The sequence below is a fragment of the Leptonychotes weddellii genome, chromosome 2 (genome assembly GCF_054177405.1).
Source record: "Leptonychotes weddellii isolate Sample4059 chromosome 2, ASM5417740v2, whole genome shotgun sequence".
NCBI lineage: Eukaryota > Metazoa > Chordata > Mammalia > Carnivora > Phocidae > Leptonychotes > Leptonychotes weddellii.
The window spans coordinates 137,670,091-137,680,856 of record NC_138370.1 but is presented as its reverse complement, the minus strand read 5'-3'; positions in this window follow the sequence as shown (position 1 = coordinate 137,680,856).

Below are 10,766 nucleotides of genomic sequence, written 5' to 3'. Positions count from 1 at the left end.
ATAGGTGCCCCTATCTACATTTCACTTAAGTGACATACAGGAAGGCCTATGGAACTGTATGACATACAGGTGGCCTATGGAACTTTATTCCTGTAGAATTAAAGTGATCTATGAGTCAAAGTAATGGAGAACTCCTGTTCCAGGGCTCTTTTGAAATATCCTCTTAGTCACAAGGTCTCCAAAGAGAATAAAGGATCATATAAAGCAGCTAAAGCGACGTTAAATTTCCTCTTAGCCCATTCCAGTTCTTAGCCACAGACTCACTCTGACACCATACATTCATATTTATGTTGTATTGTATGCACATCTAGATGGTACAAACAACAATTAAGATATAGAAGAAAAGGAACTTGGAGAAACAAAGGACTCCTTCTCAGCTCCTCCTGGCATGCCCAGATCTAACCCTTTGTTTCTACATTCTCCAAAGTGGGGAGGAAGCAACAAATCTACACAACATTTAGAAATATGATACATCACACTGGATCATTTAGACTGCCAAATTTCCCAATTCCACAGGCCAACTTTTGAGCAGAGGATTTTATTTTTTTGTCTTGAAAATGGGATAATACTCAATTTAATGTGTCTAATAGTTGCATTCACCACAGTGTAATTCACAGGATTGAAACTATAGGCAAATTTTATAAGGCTCTATGATCTAAAGTGCTATCCTTTGTGTCTTATATTTTTTGAGAGAAAAGGGCAATCTGTTTCTTGGTACTCTAGCAATCTCAAAAGTTGATTTTCTTGTTGTGGAGAAGAGATCATGTTTACATAACATTTATGATAAAATTAGATTTCATAGTTGTGTGGCTTTTTTTCCTATCCCCAAGTAAAATTAGGTTTCCTTATATGGAGAAAGAAAAAAAAAAAAACCATGGAAGAAATACATCAAAACGTTAACAAAGTTAAATCATTCTACATGAATTTTTCTTCAAGAAGTATACACTACTTTGATAATTATAACAAAATATGCCTTTTAAAAATTCATGGGGAGGAAGAATGATTAAACTTAAAAAGCCATGAGATGAAAGGAAATCTTATTTGAACCAACAAATCTAAGAGCCAGAAATAGCCCACCAATAATCTTTTACAGACTTTTTGGCCAAGTGTTCTTCCGCATCTCGGGGTAAGCCTGGCCAGCGCTGAGACGCAAGGGGGCAGTGGCTTCCTGGGAATGGCAAGCAGCTCGGGAGCTCAGCCAGAAACCAGCTACGTCGTGACGCGTCTCTTACGGTGCCCCTGGCCTGGGAGAGTCACATTTCACTTGCAAACAACCTATTAAAGACTCCTTTGCTTTGATTCTTTGAAGACACTATTTCTACGAAAACAAAACACAAAACTAAGCGAATGGTCCAGTTGGGATCAACATGGGGTCAAGGACCTAAGTGAAAAGATGGGAAATAAAGACAAATAGAAACAGTTTTCCCCTCTGGAGTAGGAGTTAGGGAAACATACTCATATTATCTGGAAAAGCTGGAATTTGGAAAGATGCCAGAGAAGGAAGGTTAGTTGACCAAGCTTAGCTGACCCGAGCAAACAACTCTGACACAGAAACCAGCCTAAGAGAATTTAGGAGACCCCTTCTCTGTGGTGGGCAAGTTTATGAGGAAGCTTCCAAACTTTCTCCCCACGCCTTTCTGCTCCACTGCCCGCTTCTGGTTGTCTTCATCCTGATTAGAACTTCTACCTTTGTGAGCTTTTGCATTACTTCTGATAAGGCACAGTATATAGTATTTGTTTTGCTATTTTCAGTTTACAAAGTCTTCTATATTTTAGGGGTGCCTGGCTGGCTCAGTTGGAAGAGCATGTGACTCCTGATCTCAGGGTCACAAATTCAAGCCCCATGTTGGGTGTAGAGATTGCTAATATATATATAAAGTCTTTTATATTTTATTAAGCACTTTCATGTATGTTTTCACCCACAATTTGAAATGTTTTGACTTTTGACTCTCACTTTAGTGAATTTTATTACTGGATATAAGAACTTCACCACAGTGACCAAACCTAATATATATTACAAAAAAAAAAAACAACGTGAAAGTCTGGGGACCAAGTGCCATGGACATTGCATTGGCCTGGCAACACGGACCAAGCTGAAGATTAAAGGTCCAGATACAGACAGAATGGAAATGCTAGAATCTTGGTTACAGAGCTCAGCAACAGATTCTTCTCTGCAAAGGAAGAGCAGAGTATGTTCCCCTCAAAGACTTTCAGAGGCACCCATGCACATGAAATTGGCAAAGAATATTTGCGAGACAGATGACCCTAACTTTCCGCGTGGTATGTTAGTCTTTGGAGGAGTGATTGTTTGCCATAGGGTGATTTCTTAAGAAGAGCTGTCCTTATAAGCCATATATTTTGATAAGCTGCAACAAGCCTAAGCCATGCAGAAAACCTCTCAAAAGGAGCATTTGCTATGAAGTTTTTAGGGCTGTGTGGTTTTACATATTTAATAAATGCCTGTAACTATATTTGAATTTTCTTGTTCTACTTTTTATGATCAGCTTCATAATGTTTGTGATAGGAAATAGCATTGTGTTTGTAGGAAATCAGGGTTCAATTCATGATGGCTTCTCTCTTGATTGTCAACCAGCGATGATTTGGTTCTAAGTTAGGGGTTGTTGTGTCTCTGTTTTATGGTTTAGGAAACAGCCTGAAAGAGGTTAAATGACCTTGCTCCTGGTCAACTAAAGGACACAGCATGTCTCCTGACTCCAAATTTGGAGTCCTTATTTTATTTTTTGTTAAATCATTGTGCTCTCAAAATATCTAACTCGGTTAAGGGAGTTCTTTTGGCAGACCCCCATTGTTTCATCTCTCTGTGGTGGATTTCGTAGCTGCCGTTTTCCATTTTGAACATACAAAACTAAGGCCCTGAAAGAATTTGGTGTTTGCAGTGCTGCTGAGTGAGGAGATTCTTACTTAGACCCTGCTGGGAAAAAAGTTGGTGTCCAAACAAGTGGCAGCCCTTGGGTGAGTTAGTATTTGTTGAATGCCGAGGGTGTATTGATCACAACATATGGTACCTCTGTGCCTTCTGTGAGCCCACTTTCTCAGACTCCTTGGCTCAAATTACAGACAGAGAATAAAATAAGCAACAGACCAAGGAGTGTGATGTGAAGCATGGAAAGTTGTTGCTGTTGTTATATAGAAACCATATTAGCAGCAAAATAAATCACAGCACCTTGGGCACATTTTATACATTTAACTAAAATTTAGATTTATTGTTAGGTCCATAGAATGATAGCTTGTAAAGCTAGGATTGGCACTTTTTCTGTGCTCTTTCAAATTGAGTCTCCCTCTTGCTTTTTTCTTTGGCTGTTTGTTTTTTTTAAAGCTTTCTTTATTTGAGAGAGAGCATGAGTGGTAGGGGGAGGGAGCAGAGGGAGAGAATCTCAAGCAGACTCCCTGCTGAGCATCGAGCCCGACCCCAGTGCTCCATCTCCTGACTTGAGCCAAAACCAAGAGTCAGATGCTTAACTGACTGAGCCACCCATAGGCCCCTGAGGGTCTCTTCTGGAACAGATCTTCCTTTCACTTTCTTTTGTTCTCTCTCTATGGCTTCCCCCAAATATATATCTCACCAGCCTTCTACAAATGTCTGAACCTCCATTTGTCATCAGTGTTTTAATCAAGTGTTGTCTCTTTCACACTCCTCTTCTAATGTGCAAACATCCCACAGAAATGTAATGTGTTAAATTCTTAGCGCAGGGATGGCAAGTTCTAGGCAAGTGTTGTGGTGTGCTCCCAACCAATGGGGCTTGTTACTAATCCATCCTAGCATGCTTTCTCATGGAGTCTGGAGTTAGAATCCTCAGCACAGTACTGCTGGCAGCCTCTGCAGGCTAATCAAAGTTGGCACAGGAGTTGAAGCCCATTTGGCATCCCTAGCTTACTTAGCAGTGTGATCTGAATGAGTTGCTAATATGATATCCCCTTGGTGAGGGTTCTAGAAACCAGAAAACTGTGAATAATAAGGGCATGAGAGCAGCTACTAAGGTCAGGCTTGTTCTACATCACAATTTCACCCCAGGCTCTTTGCCTGATACCACTTAGTAGCAGAAATAAGAAATCAGGGTGGCCGATCTACAACATAATACTTTTAGAAACACACACTTTATAATAGTGGAATATTTTCCGGCCTACCTAAATGGGTAACTATCCATCTCCAGATAGCTCATTCATCAAGTCTTGTGCACAGAAATTAACCGATCTCTAAGCCAAGTGAAGACCACACACAGTGGGCCTAAAATTTTTTTTTTAAAGATTTTATTTATTTATTTTTTTCAAGAGAGATAGAGAGAGAGTGAGCATGAGTGTGGGGAGGGGCAGGAGGAGAAGCAGACTCCCTGCTGAGCAGGGAGCCTGATGCGGGACTTGGTCCCAGGACCCTGGGACCGTGACCTGAGTGAAGGCAGATGCTTAACAGACTGAGCCACCCAGGGGCCTGGGCCTGAAATTGTTAAGTGGGAAAATGTTAAACAGCTACCACTAAGGGGAGTTTGATAGTTTCACCCAGAAAATAACAAATAAATGTCTCCTGCACCCTGGGGGAGACTTTCCAGGTGCTTCAGTGTCGCTCGAAGAGCTGCCTTGAATTTCTTCTCCCCCTACACAAAAGTCAGTCAGCACAATTCCCATTATAGAGAAGCAAAGGAAAAATCATGCAGAAAGAGAGAAGGCCTTCTAAGAGAGTGACAGCTGCAGCTGGCCCATTACATAAAGCACCCTGAAAGTGAATAAAGCTCCTAATAAATGATAACGGCAGGAGGTAACGCTGCGAAGGTATGGTCATTTCTGGTCTTGGTCTGACAGTTGACCTATTGAGAGAAAAAATTGTCAGGGATGAGCAGAAAAGGCTCGAATCGTTCTTTCCAAAAGAAGATTTTGATGTAGCCACTGAAGAGTATCAACAAAAATTATAGACTTGAGGTGACAGAAAATAGGAGAGGGGGCCCATACTGGATCGAGGCAGGAATATTTACATTATCTTCAGCTAACTAAAGTTTCATTTATTGCTTAGTGATGGGTAGTCATATTTTATAGTGTGTCAAAATCATTTTTGAGTCATATTTTATAATACTCATTTTTTTTTCATACACCCGACACATTTATACATACCAATATTTTAAAATCCCGGTATTTTCTGCCTCTTCCAGGAAGGATTTAAAGCACCTGGATATGCATGTGCCTACATGTGATTTCGGATGGAGGGACGGATGAATGGATGAATATGTCTGACATCATTTAGGTCAGGTCAGTTAAGGCTAGCATGTGACATTAGGCAACACCACTCTTCACCCTATGCCCTACAGCACTCTACAAGACCTCTGTGAAGTTTAGACAGGTCAGTTTACTGACATTAGAAAATATTCTGAGAGCTTTTAAGCCATTTGTCATGCTCAGGGATACTGACTGACACCAAGGTCCAAACACACCCCCAGCTTCACACGGGGTCCAGAAATCCTATGGGAAGGGAATGGACTCCAGTCCAGAGCCACAGTTCACATATGTAGAAATCAGACTTATGGGGGCAGTAGGACCTTCTCATAGAACCGGCCGGACTGAGCCTGGGGACTTGAGACCGTCCCAACGGGACAGTGTTCTAGGGGGCTGGTCTTGGCCACCTTGGCCTCCAGCCCCTTCAGAGACATCACATGTGCCTGAGGGAAGGGGGCCATGGTGTAAAGGAGAGGAAAAAAAGGACCATGTCACCAGGAGCCACGAGCTTTGTCTTGGGAACTCTTCTCCGTGGCGGGAGAGCAGAACGTAATAGGACCGTTGAAACAGATGGAAGGTTTGCTGCAGTCTCTGATTAAATGTGAGACGAACATGTTCTTGACCGTACGGGGACTTCTGGAAATTGGATCACACTTGTCACATGTAAGTGTGCGTACATGTTTCTTTAGTTATTAATTACCAATCTTGTATTTAGTTCATTTCATGGTATCCGTTCACTTATTCTTAAGTTATCTCTCTTTTTTTTTTTTTTTAAAGATTTTATTTATTTATTTGACAGAGAGAGACACAGCGAGAGAGGGAACACAAGCAGGGGGAGTGGAGAGGGAGAAGCAGGCTTCCCGCCGAGCAAGGAGCCCGACGTGGGGCTCGATCCCAGGACCCTGGGATCATGACCTGAGCCGAAGGCAGATGCTTAATGACTGAGCCACCCAGGCGCCCCAGTTATCTCTCTTTTTTAAAAATAATAAGTTAGTGGTGCCTGGGTGGCTTGAAGCGTCTGCCTTCTGTTCAGGTTGTGGTCCCAGGATGGAGCCCCGCACCGGGCTCCCTGCTCAGCGGGGAGTCTGCTTCTCCCTTTCCCTCTGCCTGCCACTCGCCCTGCTTGTGCTCTCTCTGTAATTAATAAATAAATAAATAAATAAATAAATAAATAAATAAATAAATAAATAAAAATTTAAAAATAATAAGTTAAAAACAAACCAAACTTATTCTAGATTTGTGATTCTTAAACTCAAGCCTGCATCAGAATCACCTGGAGGACTTGTTAAAACGCATGGGCACCACACTCAGAGTTTCTGATTCAGTAAGGCTAGGGTGGATTCAAGAATTTGTATTTATTTCTAGGGGCACCTGGGTGGCTCAGTCAGTGAAGTGTTTGCCTTCAGCTCAGGTGATGATCCCGGAGTCCTGGGATCGAGCCCCGCATGGGGCTCCCTGCTCAGCGCGGAGCCTACTTCTCCCCCTCCCTCTGCCTGCCTCTCTGCCTACTTGTGCTCTTTCTCTCTCTCTCTATCAGATTAGGAAATAAAATCTTTAAAAACAAAAAGAATTTGTATTTCTTTTTATTTTGTATTTTTAAAGATTTATTTATTTGACAGAGAGACACACAGCAAGAGAGGGAACACAAGCAGGGGGAGTGGGAGAGGGAGAAGCAGGCTTCCCGCTGAGCAGGGAGCCCGATGCGGGGCTCGATCCCAGGACCCTGAGATCATGACCCGAGCCGAAGGCAGACGCTTAACGACTGAGCCACCCAGGCGCCCCAAGAATTTGTATTTCTAATAAGTTCTTTGGAGATGCTGGTTCTGCTGGTCAGGGACCATACTTTGAGAATCACCGCTCTAGATGATTTTCTGGACCTGACAGTCCTTAGCTGGAAATATTCGGGGAACTAGATTGTAACACGAGATAGTGACCTCTTTCATAAAATAGTATCTTGTCTTAACACGGTGCATTCCTGGTGAGGCAACCTTTCTAAGATTTTCCAAGGGTTTTTACATCTAGTGATAACAGGTCTAAGAAGACTCCTTCTTATACCTTCCCTCAAATCCTTTGTTTGACTCAAACCTGACAAAACCATATATAATGGATATTGTTAGGAGTGTTCCAGCTTCAAACTTAATCACCTTATAAAACGAAGGACACTTGACATTTTTGCAATGCCTGGTAGTTGAAGCCTATTATCCAGAGCACCCCCTTCCTGGCATCAAGGTTTATAGGACTAAGAATGATCAATTTGAACAAAAAATCAGAGTAAATGCAATTGATAATCTTACAGAAACTTTGCCAGAGTCTGACCGCCCAATCTAGATGCATCATGTGATGCATGGTTTAATACATATTTTGAAAACCTAACAGAATGTTTAAAATTATAACTCTCCAAGAGCATCCTGGACATATGGTTGTCTTACATATGGGAGTTAATCACTTATTCATTTTTTTTTTAATTTTTTTTTTAAGATTTTATTTACTTATTTGTCAGAGAGAGAGAGCACAAGCAGAGGGAGAAGCAGGCTTCCCGCTGAGCACGGAGCCCGATGCGGGACTCGATCCCGGGACTCCAGGATCATGACCTGAGCTGAAGGCAGTCGTTTAACCAACTGAGCCACCCAGGCGCCCCATCACTTATTCATTTTTTAGTAAATATTTATTGAGTTTCATGCCAGGGATGGGGCTAGGTGCCATGGATATTCATTGTTATGAATAAAGACTAAACCGGATTGTGTCATGGTTGGAGCATATTCTGGAGCCAGATTGCCTGGATTCAAATCCCAACTCTGGGGGCACCTGGGTGGCTCAGTCGGTGAAGCAACTGCCTTTGGTTCAGGTCATGATCCCAGGGTCCTGGGATCGAGCCCCATGTAGGGCTCCCTGCTCAGTGGGGAGCCTGCTTCTCCCTCTCCCTCTGCTGCTCCCCCTGCTTGTGCTCTCACGCTCTCTCTCTATCAAATATATAAAAATCTTAAAAAAAAACAAAAACCAAATCCCAACTCTGTCACTTACTAGCTCGGCAAGTTACTTAACTACTTTGTGCCTCAGTTTCCTCATCTATAAAATGGGAATAAAAATTGCATCTATCTAATAGGAGAGATGTAAGAATGAAATGGGTTCACATTCACTAAAAAGCAGTGAACACAGTCTGGCAAGTCATATATGTTGTCAAACACCAGTCTTTGTCTCTGAGCAGCTCAAAGTAGTGGCAAATAAAGAGGGACCTGTGAGAAAGCAAGTTACCGTATATGTAATAAATAAAGACATACAGTGAAGAGCTGGACTTTCTTTGCTGCAGGATGGAATACAGTAAACCCTCTGGGGTCTGGATGGCATGTGCTTGTTATGTATCCCTTCCTTCTGTAGACACGCTGGAGAAAATCCAGCAAGTTTTTATTCTTCCCTTTTATAGCTGCTACCATGACAGCAACCTCCATTATGCTAATGTATAACTACCACAAATGGTTTTCAAAACCCTTTCCATCAAATTTAAATGATTGTGCAACTAGTTTAGGAGACCACCCGCTTGAACTTCACAGGGCACAGGTGCCACTTATGTGAAAACAGGCTTGGGCAGCTGCTCCGCAGGTTCTGCACTTGGAACCCCGGGTGGGGCACTGGGTGCATTAGCTGTGGTAATGACCCGCAGCAGAACAGTGGCTGACTGATGCCACTTTGCATGAGACGCTCGCCGTGTAGAGGTTGAAGGCAGGCTGCCCCAAGATGAGCCACTTCGGCATGAAGATTATTTTGAGCTGAAGGCAATCGAGGCCCCAGGGGCTCAAGAGAAAGCTTCCTTTTCCTTAACTACGTCGAAGAATCTAAACTGGGAGTCTTTCCCAGAATAAGGGTTATCGGCAGGGATAGATTTTATCTGAGTGACCCATCTCTATGGCAGGACAAACTTCTGCTCTTGTCCTGTGAAATGCATTCCTTTCCTCTGAAGTCCCAGACCCCCACCTCCTTCTCCTTAGTTCAGAATCACATACATACCCTTTTTAAAAAATTTTTTTATTGTTATGTTAATGATTCATGGGATGCATAACACCCAGTGCTCCATGCAGAACGTGCCCTCTTTAATACCCATCACCAGGCTAAGCCATCCTCCCACCCCCCTCCCCCACATATATACCTTTTTGTCTGTCTTTGGAACTTCCATGTCTGTATGGATTCCCTGAATGTATGCTATTAAATTTGATTTTCTCCTGTTAATCTGTCTCGTGTCAATTTGATTCTTAGTCCAGCTAGAAGGAGCCTTGAATGGGACAGGAATTCTTGCTCCCTGACATCAGATTTATTTATTTTTTATTTTTATTATTTATTTATTTATTTATGTTTTTAAAAAATATTTTATTTATTTATTTGACAGAGACAGAGATAGCGAGAGCAGGAACACAAGCAGCGGGAGTGGGAGAGGGAGAAGCAGGCTTCCCCCCAAGGAGGGAGCCCGATGTGGGACTCGGTCCCAGGACCCTGGGATCATGAACTGAGCCGAAGGCAGACACTTAACGACTGAGCCACCCAGGCGCCCTATTTTTATTTTTTAAAGATTTTATTTATTTTAGAGATAGAGTGCACATGAGCACAGAGAGGAGCAGAGGGAGAGGGACAAGCAGACACTGTGTTCAGCAGATGCAGGGTTTGATCCCATGACCCTGAGATTACGACGTGAGCCAAAATCAAGAGTCAGACACCCAGCTGACCGAGCCACCCAGGCGCCCGCTCCACGTCAGTTTTAAAACAGAAGGTTCCACTTCCTAGGAACCTTTTCAGTCTTGGACAAAAATTTAAAATCATTACAACCCTTCTGATAGGAAATGAAAGCTTTAAAGAAGAAATACAAAATTAACATAATGTTATATGTCAATTGTATCTCAATAAAAAATAAATTAAAAAATGCATGTTGCAAAAGCATTATTTCAGACTTCATACAAAAAGAAGAAAGAAAGAAAGAAAGAAAAGAAAGAAAGAAAGAAAGAAAGAAAGAAAGAAAGAAAGAAGAAAAAGAAGAAAGAAAATATAACTCTTAGGTCCTTTGGATTGGAGATAACTGGAAAGTACAGTAGAAACCGACAGACATTTACTGGCTTTCTGCTGGGGGGACACACATGTGTTCCTGTGCCTGAGAAGCTACAATCTGATTCGGGGAGCAGGAAATAAACTGGTATATAGTTAAATCAAAATACATTTACATATCTGTTCAAGGTAATAAGAGAAATGATGTTACAAGATGGCTAATGGTCAAATGAGTTTTCCATTCTAGAAATGCTTTGGGAATGGAGGTGAGAGGAAAGGACGAGCCCTCATGGGGGCTGCAACATTCATGGGAAGCTCCACAGGGTGGTTCTATTTCACGATGGTCTGGGACAACTGGTGGGAGTTTGATCCACAGAGATGAAGGGAGGAGCCATCACACAGAAATGGTACAGCACAGGCAAACCCACGGGACTGGGAGAAGCCTAAGGCAAATCCAGGGGATGGGAGGCAGTGCAGGGAGAGGAGAGGACAGAAGAGGAGACATGGCGTGAGATGAAGTT